Here is a 10,133-nt window from a genome sequence, read left to right as displayed (position 1 = left end):
TCAGGTTCATACAGATTCTCACACAGACCTGTGAGACACTTGTTTTTTCATATGTTTAAAATTTTGGGTTTTCATAATATTTAGAAATCAGCTTTGTCAGAGGGAAGGGGCAGCAGATTAAAGGCTCCTGGTGCCTATGTGCCGCTGTGGGTATAAACGTCAGACTAACTTAAAAGTATGTGATCAGGTTGTCCTCTAGTGGCTGCCAAAGAGAAGATCTAACCATAAATTTTGCAATGTTGCTGCAATGGAAATTAGTGTAAGTTCTTACAACTTTTCTTTCTGCGAGGATTTGATAACTTGATCTCAAAATTATCAATCTCTGTGTGATTTCCATTCTAGTGGCAGGCCCTGCAAGTCTTTCTCTTATCTCTTCCTGAATTATGCCTCACAATAACATTGTAAATTATGTTTCTGGATGGGTCTTTATCAGTAGAAAAGCCAATTCCACACTTCTAGGCTTTTTTAATGCAAGAAAGAAACAACCCTTTTTGAAATTCTTTTTCTCAATTATACTTCTACTCTCTGTGCCTCTGGTTTTAGCACTTTGGTCCCAGTACAAGTGTGTCTTCTTGGCAAAGAACAAGTGTCGTAGGAGATAGGAGAATATTTCTTTCTTTAGTTCCACAAGAGAGCATTGTTTCCTCCTTCCTGCAGTCCTGCACCTGGTGTGATGCAAATATCCTCTCTATGGTAGTGAACAAGGGTCTTATATCCACTGAGGATCTGTCTGGTAGAGTTTTGACTCTTCTACTGACCTAAGAGAATCTCAGATTTATTTGGAACAAGTAGTTTTCTGGACACAGTGATACTGGTGTTCAGACTACTCTAATAATTTGTATTAAATTCTCCAATAGAGCTCTTTTTTGTTGTTACCTTAAAATGGAAGTTCCACTTAGAAAACAAATAGAAAAATAAACCATGTAGTTCTGAAAATAAAGTATTTATTTGTAAGTGCATGTTCAAATTGTACAATAAAACATCAGCAGGACTGAAATTTCTGAAGACAGCTAAGAAATCCTTCTCAGAGGGACTTACAGAACTTGTGAGGGATGCACTGGCCAGTTAGTAATACCTGGCATCAGAATAATGGCAGCTGAATCAGTCATTAGGGAGGCTACAAGGCCTGAGTTTTACTTGTATGTAAATCTACATTATTCAAGATGCAGTTAAGAGTTCTAAGTGTAAAACAAAGACAGTAGTGAGAGCATTTCATCAGAGTTAAGATACATGGTTTCTCATCCAACAATGTTCTTATGGTCTTTGCTTCACGAGTGCTGATGACTGCGGCACAATGTGGTTGACTGAGCTGCATATGGTCACACCTCAATTCTCCACAGCAGAAGAACAAATGCACTGTTCAGTCCCATATCCTCTGGGACCTTGTCTGGTTGTCCTTCTCCAGACAAGGAAAGCTGGAATGTGAATGGCAATTTATAAACAGAATACAAGTAAAAATACAATAGCCAGTGGTTACTGTAAAGACATATTCTATGTGAGGGTGCCAGATTAGTGCTAATAATTGTTGGACTGTGGATCTATGAAGCCATAGTGCAAAGCAGAGAAAAATATCAAGTTCACCTGAGAAACATATTTAAGATTCCTCTGAGACAATGAGAGCAAAAGTTATATTGCTTGCATTTGAACAGGACTGTGCCTACCAAGAAGCTGGTATTAGCAGGAAGCAGAAAGTATTTAGCAATGGTGAACATCCTCTAGTCATTGGACATTGTTCAGCAAAAAGGCCAAACGTCCTGTAAATCTAGTTTTTTATTACTTTTGCAGAATCAGCAGTTATCTACAATCTTGTATAGAGTGTAACAATCTTATAAGTATGACATATTTTTTTCTGATATAATGTGATTGCTTTCACTAAGCCAAGTTGGTGGTTTTCAGTGTCCTCAGAAATCATCTGTGTTTATACATATTTCTAGGATGCTGCAGGAGGCAGATTGTTCCATCTGACGTCGGCACATGTTGTAGTTTAGCTTTAATAACCCCACAGCACCTCCTCACTGCTGCAGAGTACTATTCTGCTCCTGCCAGTTACATCTTCCTTGTGCTTTCCTTTCTCTCTACTTCAGCAGCTGGGCCTGTAATAGAGATGGGCCTAAGGGAACACAGAGAGAGTTTGAACATTTAGTAACAGTGTTCTTTGAGAATTCCTACAGATAAAAATCTCTCCTCCAGCTCAGAACCTACGGTGTTAGATAGCTGCTTACACCCTGTACATGATATTGCTTCCAGCTGGCACTGTCAAAATGATCGTCACTCTCTCCTCTGAGTACGGGATCTTCAAGACACAAAACTAATGAAGGATTTCAAGCTATTACCCTCCTACTAAACAATATTAAAAAAAATCTAAGAGAAGGTGTTTTCATTTCTGTTCCTTATTCTGTCTGCTTCCTTGTCCCCCACCCCAATAAATTTTCTTCCAATTGGAAGAAACTATTTGTCTTTTTGAAAAAAAACAAAAAACAACCAAATAACTGATGATCTACTCTTATTTTAGAAGTTCACATATGAATAGACAAATACTTATAGAATATCATCATAGAGGTAGTATAATATTTTGTGCAATCGCATGTGTACTGAGAAATAGAACACACAAAAACAAAGCTTTCAAATATGTACAGTATTCTGAGATCTTTTCAAATTATTTGTTTACGGATGTTAAAAAAATCAAAGGAAAAAGGAGCTATTTTGCAAAAGATGCACTATGAGGTTGCACAAAGGCTTTAACAGGCTAAGCCTGGATCTCTAAGATTAAGAAACATAGTTGGAAACCTTCTATTTACACAGCTTCTCAATAAAATTAAGTTTCTTAGGAAAATACTTGTTTTTGTGGTAAACAATCTCTGAGAATAATAGATTATATATTGTAAAATCATACCTTTGTAACAGTTGCAGTCTTTATGTCTTAGTGTTCACAGCCTATGTAGACCAGAGCTACAATTTCCCACCTGAGCTACAATTCTATATGCAGAGATTCCCATAATATCAAATCATAGCTTAGAAGGGAAGAGATCCTGGCCATAAAAAAGGACCTGGTCCATAGATGAGAACAGGGGCAATTAAACATTTAAACTACAATATCTCCATCCATTTGGGCAAACAGAAAATTTATATAAAGGAAACATAATGAATATATTAAGATCTTATGTTCAGGTCAGTTTAAAAAAGTGCATTTTATGCTGGGTAGTTTTTGAAATGAGTTCTATATAAACTTGTTTTATTAGTGCAACAAAACCACGCATTTGTTGTAAAAAATAAAACCTCTGGTGTAGCTGACAGATAAATTAAGTTTTGCTGAACTGGCAGAACCCAAAAGTTGAGTAGGCTACTCCAAAAAACATGAAGAATAAACTTGTCATTGCAAATGAAATAAATCAATGTACTGTTGAAAGGCATAATGTAGCTATTAGTGAGTCACTTAGTAACTACCACTTGGGAAAAATAACCAAAGGAAATAAAAACATATTTGCACCAGTAAGGCTGTACTATCTCAAATGCCATTATTTTCATACTTAGAGTTACTTATCTTAAAAACCTTGTATTGTTGATAGCAAAAGGTAAAAAAAAAAAACAGAGAGTAAGAGTATTTTACATCAGAAGCTTCACATTTTAAATGCAGCTTTAACAAATACAAGAAGATGAAAATATCAAATACACATGAAACTAATCACCAGTATTTTTCATATCCAGATGTTGTGAATGAGTGGTTTCTATATTTGAAAACATAGTTTTGTTATAGAGATGAGACACATTCTGTCTGCAAAATGCTTGAGGTTTTTTACTTTGTATCTGCATTCAAAAACACAGTCAGTGTCATAGTAAAGGACTTTTTTGATGGATAAAAAAAGACTCTTTAGAAAAATGGAAGAGCTCTCTTTTCATTAAAGATAGCACAAACTGTTCCAGGTATTTACATTGGCCAGATATTCCAGGAACTGAAATTATACAATTGTAGGAACCCAAAAATATACAGACATGCAACTGCAATAAGTCAACTTGATGCTAGAGATCTACAAAATTTTGAGGCAGAGAGATGAATAGGAAAATATTCTTCTTCCAGAGAGTGTCTGGGCACTGGAACAGCCCAGGGAAGTGGTCACGCACCAACTCTGACGCAGTTCAAGAAGCATTTAGATAACACTCAGACACATCGTGTGCAGAGCCACAAGTTGGACTTGATGATCTTTGTGAGTCCCTTTCAACTCAGCATATTCTATGATTCTATTTATTTCTAATAATAAAACATCCTGAGAAACATCAAATTAAAATAATGTCCCATGGTACAGTCAAGGATTGCCTTGACATTATTTTTTTATTATTATTTTCATTAAATATCTAAACTGGAGCAAAATACTGTAACCCATTGTGAAAATTAGAACTTCAAGGAATTACATCAATTGAATAAAAAAAAAAAAAATCCAGTCAGTACTAGTTAGCACACAGCTACAGTCATGCATGCAGAAAGTACTTCAAATGCAAACTAATAAAAGCTATCAAGTTTTTCGTCTGAAGCATTATTATCATATGTTTTACCTGTTCTCATAGTCTTTCCACAAGTATATGATCCTGGTCTCTACTAGACTGAAGCCACTGAACATGATGGACTTTTGGTCTCTATTAAGGATGTCTTTATAATCCTCTTCCTCACATGTTTTATTTAAACAGCAGCTCCCAGGTTTAGGATTTGAACCAAAGCCTAGTGGCTGAGGAAAAATACTGATTTATCCTTTAGAAAATGCTTAAAGAAAATTATTTCTAATTAGCTAGTAATAACTTATTTTCTAATACTATTATTAATTTTCTAATATTATTAGAGAATCTAAAAACCACATCTTAAGTGACTTTGCTGCAGTTTAATCCTTCCTAAATAATTTCAAGAGTATATATTAAACAGCAGTATGACATATCCCTGTATATCAATTCAACTGCTGCTACAAGATCACAGACCCTTTTTTTTTCATCAGTTAAGAATTAATTACAAAGTGAGTGAAGCCACAAGTTTTGCAATGACACTTGAAGATATATCTTTCCTAAATCATATGCATTTAATGTACTATTAACTAACGATATAATAATTAAAGAGTGCTTTAAAGCTATAATATAACAGGAAATGCAGTTCTACCAATGAATTTCTGAGCTGTTTCTGTTTAACATGATAAAGCCAATTCTGAAACGTTCTTCTGAGTCAGTTGACAAAAATGGTAATTGCTCCAGTCACTATGGTTTACCTGATCAATTCAGGTACATTTGATACAGTAGACTGCAAAGTTTTATGCACCACCACTTGAAGCCATCAGGTTAATCAAAGAAATGTCAGAGCAGTGTGTTGAGGGATGGGTAAAAAACTATGTGAATTTTTTTAAATGACATTAAAGCAAGGAAGACCTGGTTTTGTACCTTTTTCTTGGAAAGCTTATAACTTTGTCCTTTACCATTCTTCTTGACAATTGTGAGGTAATAATGGGGGGGGGGGGGGAAGGGTGTATGTGTGTGTGTGTGTGTTAATTAATTACCAAAGTTGCTGAAATTTGGATTTAAGGAAATATGCAACTCCTTTCTCAGCTGGGTTTTGCAGTTTAAGGTTCACGGAATCCTGAGCTGACTCTTTAGCATTAGAACTATTTAGTAACTAAGAAATTTAGTTCCTGTGCTTCACGTCATCTATTCTTGGTGTATGTCCTAGTACAAATCAAGTCACAATTTAGGTGAAGAAGCCTGGACTCAACTTGGATGTCAGGATGAGGAATATAAATGGCAGGTGGTTCACATAAATAGATTTTGTGTGGACCAATATAATGTTATTGTATTCACCTGCAGTGTAATCTCCTAAATATGAAAATATTTAGAAATTAACAGTCTGGGCCTTAAAATAAGTCAAGAAAGCAGGTAATTTTTTCCGTTATTTTTAATTTTGAAATTGAAGTGTCCTACATTGCAGATTTTTTTTCTTTTCTTTATAGAATAACTCAGAGTTGTTATCATTGTTTATTCTGAGAGTTTGGTTTAGTTTCTTTTTGATACACAGTCAAGTAAATAAAAGATTTACTAGGATATTTTTATTCACAACAGTATATAAAAGCATATCTTTCCATTCTGTAAACTATAAGGCAGGTTTTAAAAGAAAATACAAAAAGCTGTCTGGAACTTCATTTTAAGCAAATGCTTAAATACTATATTTTTGTAGGAATTAGGTGTTATCAAATATGATGACAAATCATAAAGATTATTACATCTAATTCAAGTGTCAGTGAACTGCACTATCTTGCTCTATTATGGCAATGACTGCCATGTTGCAATGGCTGCAAATCAGACCAGTATTTGCTCAATTTTATACCAAGACAATATTGTATTTTTTTTTTATTAATTTTCAGAAGCACATTAAACCATTTGGTACATCTTGAAAAGAAATACTTGTATTATCCAGTGCACTGTAAGACTATACTAAGCAGAATTAACTTGATAAGCCAAAAATAAGTAATAACTGAGACAGATCGATTTAAATAACATCTAGAGAAGAGGAACAAACTTGGTTATTTTCTTCACTCAGCATGAGAACTGTGTATAATTCACATATTTTCTCTGATTTCATACTGTATTCTTTTTGTCATAAGAAGTGATTTATTTCACTTACTAATTGACCATGAAATTTCATTTTCATTTTAAAAATTCAATTTAATTAGATCTGCAGCAGTACAATTAAGCACCTTAAAAGAAACAGTTTATTCATGTTTTATTTTCATATTTTGAATAAAACTACACAGCTAACTTTTTTTTTATTATTTTTTATTATCCTTGTCTTTCAGATATAATACAACCTGCTCTGTGAGGGAAGGTGAGGATGGTCAAGGGGAAATGAAACATAGCAAGTTATGTCTTATTCTGGAAAAAAAATCAGTCAAGAAATTAGGGGGTTAAAAGGGATAAGCCTGAAGATCTTTAACTATAGTTGTGATAAATGGTATATCAAGCAGAGAGATCATGATCTCTGCAAAAAGCTCTCCAGCAATATCTTGAAGCTAAAGGAAAACAAGAGCAACTGATTGGCACTTTGTTACTTGAATGGTGGCCCTACTGATGAGGCAGAAAGGCCATTAAGGATGATTTTTACACAGTCTTGAATCTGCCAGATATCAAACTTAAAACTGTGAAACTTATAATGCACTAAAAGAAAAGTGCCCAAACTCAGAAAGCAATGCTTTTTCTAAACAGCTAAGACTTACACACATTTCTTCCTTTTTATTGCATTCCTGGTATACTCTTCATCATAATGTCTTCTTTACTTTCCTACAAACCAAATAACCATCTTCATTTATATGCAATATGAGCCTACTGCCACAACTGACACAATATAAATGTGTTGCATTAAAAATTAAAAATATTATTTTTTACACTCCATCAAGATGAAAAGTGAGCCTTCATTCTCATTTGCAGTTCTGCTACCACACTGTCATTCTTCTTGCCTTGTACCATAGGACCTGATCAGTAACAGCCTGATTCCTACAGACCTTAAACTACCTCAGCTGTGCTCTGAGCTTGACTCTGCATGATAGCAAATAAAGAAGAATTTCAAAGGTGAGCTAACTAGGTTGCTGTGCTTCACTGGGAATCAGCTCCTTTGATCTGACTTCAGAACAATAGAGAAAATAAAAGTATGGGATGCTTTATCTTTCTGTACAATGCCCTTAAAAGTTGAAGACATTATTTGTTTTGGAAGCTAAGAAGTCCAAAAATTACTCTTTCCATACCATCTACCAACCTTTTAAAATGAAAAATAAAATGCCTGAGAGGTACATAACTCTTGGATTCTTTATACACTTAATTGTTTAATTTATTTCTTTTTCTTTTGCTGGGGCAACAAGGAAGTCCACATATCTGTTTGTAGAGAAGGTTAACTTTCAAGCTGGCTGAAGTCCTGGCTCTTGTGAGCATTTTTTGTCATTTGAAAATTAGATTTTTCTCAGAGAGCATTGCTGGAGTGAGTGTTCTCCCTTCCAATAACTGTAGGCACTGCCTGACCTTTATAAGTGCAAGTCAATATTCACATTGTTGGAAGAAACATTGTGGGGAGTTATCTTCACAATCCCAAGAAGAATCACTTTGTCACGGGCAGCTCATGACCAGTGAAGACAAATTGGTGAATGGTCAGATAAAATTGTTTCAGCGGGACTCAAAGCTTGCTAAACAGAGCTTTAGGTTCCATTCAAAAGTCTACAGACCTGTAGCATCCACTACTCTCCTCCAAATTTCAACAAAATCAATACAAAAAGAGAAATTATTAGAAGGGAAGCACTCTAAAAGTTTTGACCTCTGGGTCATTCCATGCAATACCATTCTCTGTCAAAGTTAGACAGATGTAAAGGGAGTATATATGAAATAATTTTCTATTGACCTTATCCTCTGCCCGACATAAATTCCAAAGAAGGATTAATATTAAAATCACTTGATGAAAAACATTGTAGTAACTTACAATACTTTGAATTCAGCACTGCACCTCATAAACCTTTCTGCTTCCCCAACAGAAACACCGAGAGTTTAAAATATAATAACAACAATAAACACCTTCATCTCTAGTAAAACTCCAAGAAATAACAGCTTTTATTGTGAGCTAAGAAGGTACCTGAAAAAGCAGAGAAAAATAAAGCATAGTGCTGGATTTATTCAAATATTTCCATTAGCACTTACAAATACATATATGCAAGTGAGAGAAAGAACCAACCAAAAAAGAATGACCCAAGATGCAGCACATGAAAATTATTATTTTTATTTAAAAAATTATGCTATGAACATTTGAGAGCAAAACACACTTTTGAAACACTATTTGTCCCTCTCCTCTAGAGATCAAAGGTTACTAGAAATCCCAAACTTTTGTAGAACCTGTGTCTCTAAAGTAAATGTTTTGGACCACACTTCCTCCCTTCTAGATATTAAGTAAATTAAAAGTCTGTTTATAAGTTAATGGCAGAGAATAAATGACATCTGCAACTTGGCAGAACAATGTAAGCTGGGGCTTGTCTGACTCAGACTTAGTTTCTGGCTCTGTTTGCAGCAGAAGAAAGTAAAGAGTCAAGCCAGTGGAAATTTTGTAACTTAGCTAGAATAATTAATTCAGCATTTCATATATTTATTTTTTTTTAAAGCTGTTTATTCAGTCCTGTAGCTCATGACCTGGCTTATGTTTTGAAACATCTGTTACTGCCTGCAACCAAGGCAACCAGCAAATGTTGGAAATTTTATAACACTTTAGGAATGTTAAAGTATTATTTGTGGGAACACCCTACAAGTCAAAAGGATTTAAACTAAAAACTGGTTAATTTTAGGTCACAGACTGCATGTATATTCACATCCTTTTCTTCAATTATGCAAGGCTCTATCTTCACATTAACAATGAAGTATTTTATCGTATACATAATTTTAATGTGTAAAAAAAATCTTGCAGAAAAGGCATGCATTTCATTTTTAGCTGTCATGCCAAATAAAGTTCTGTCCCATACTGTTATGTGGACACTTCCTGCCAAAACCTTAATTCAGAAAATTCTGGTTAAAGTGGAAAGGTTTTGATATTGATACTTTTAAATATTTGATACTTAAATTTTTTTTTTCCTTTGCTGAAGAAATATTCATTTTGACTTGCTACTAATTTGTATATACCTGCATTTTCGTGGTTTTGTCTATGATTTGTATTACAGGTTTATTCCATGTATTTAGTCTTCTCTTGTGAAGTAGTAACATGCTGACTAACCATGCATAGTGGTCATAAAATTCTTCATTGTTCAGAGCTGTGTCTGTTCACTTTCTGGGGCCAGAATTATGTGCATCATGGGCATTGCAGTTCAGCCTTTTTCTTATATGGATGAACTAGTATAAAATGGAAGAAGACAAGATTGATAAAACAGCTATAAAGGTCAAATACTTAAACTCAATGTCACTCTAAAACATATATACATATTACTACACAATGGCTTTAAATTTTCAATCACATAGAAAGATTAATTTTTCCAAAACAAATTTCACAGTCATGAAAGTGTACTTCATGATGCAATTATTATTCATTTAATTTATTTGGGGTTTTACACAGGTTTCAAAAGACAATTGTTCAAAAAGTATTTATGGTTAAAAAA

General features: G+C 34.2%; 1 long non-coding RNA gene across 1 annotated transcript; it reads right to left on the bottom strand.

The window, feature by feature from the left end:
• Nucleotides 1-2,037: 2,037 nt before the first annotated feature.
• On the bottom strand, nt 2,038-5,455 carry LOC135302312 (uncharacterized). The gene is made up of 3 exons (XR_010364005.1): nt 5,413-5,455; nt 4,549-4,718; nt 2,038-2,110 (listed from the first exon to the last, which is right to left on the bottom strand). It is a non-coding gene; the product is annotated as an uncharacterized LOC135302312 (long non-coding RNA).
• Between the last annotated feature and the right edge of the window lie 4,678 nt (nt 5,456-10,133).

The sequence above is a fragment of the Passer domesticus genome, chromosome 6 (genome assembly GCF_036417665.1).
Source record: "Passer domesticus isolate bPasDom1 chromosome 6, bPasDom1.hap1, whole genome shotgun sequence".
Lineage (NCBI taxonomy): Eukaryota > Metazoa > Chordata > Aves > Passeriformes > Passeridae > Passer > Passer domesticus.
The sequence above is the reverse complement of the archived record's forward strand: the minus strand, read 5'-3'. Positions and strand labels throughout refer to the sequence as shown.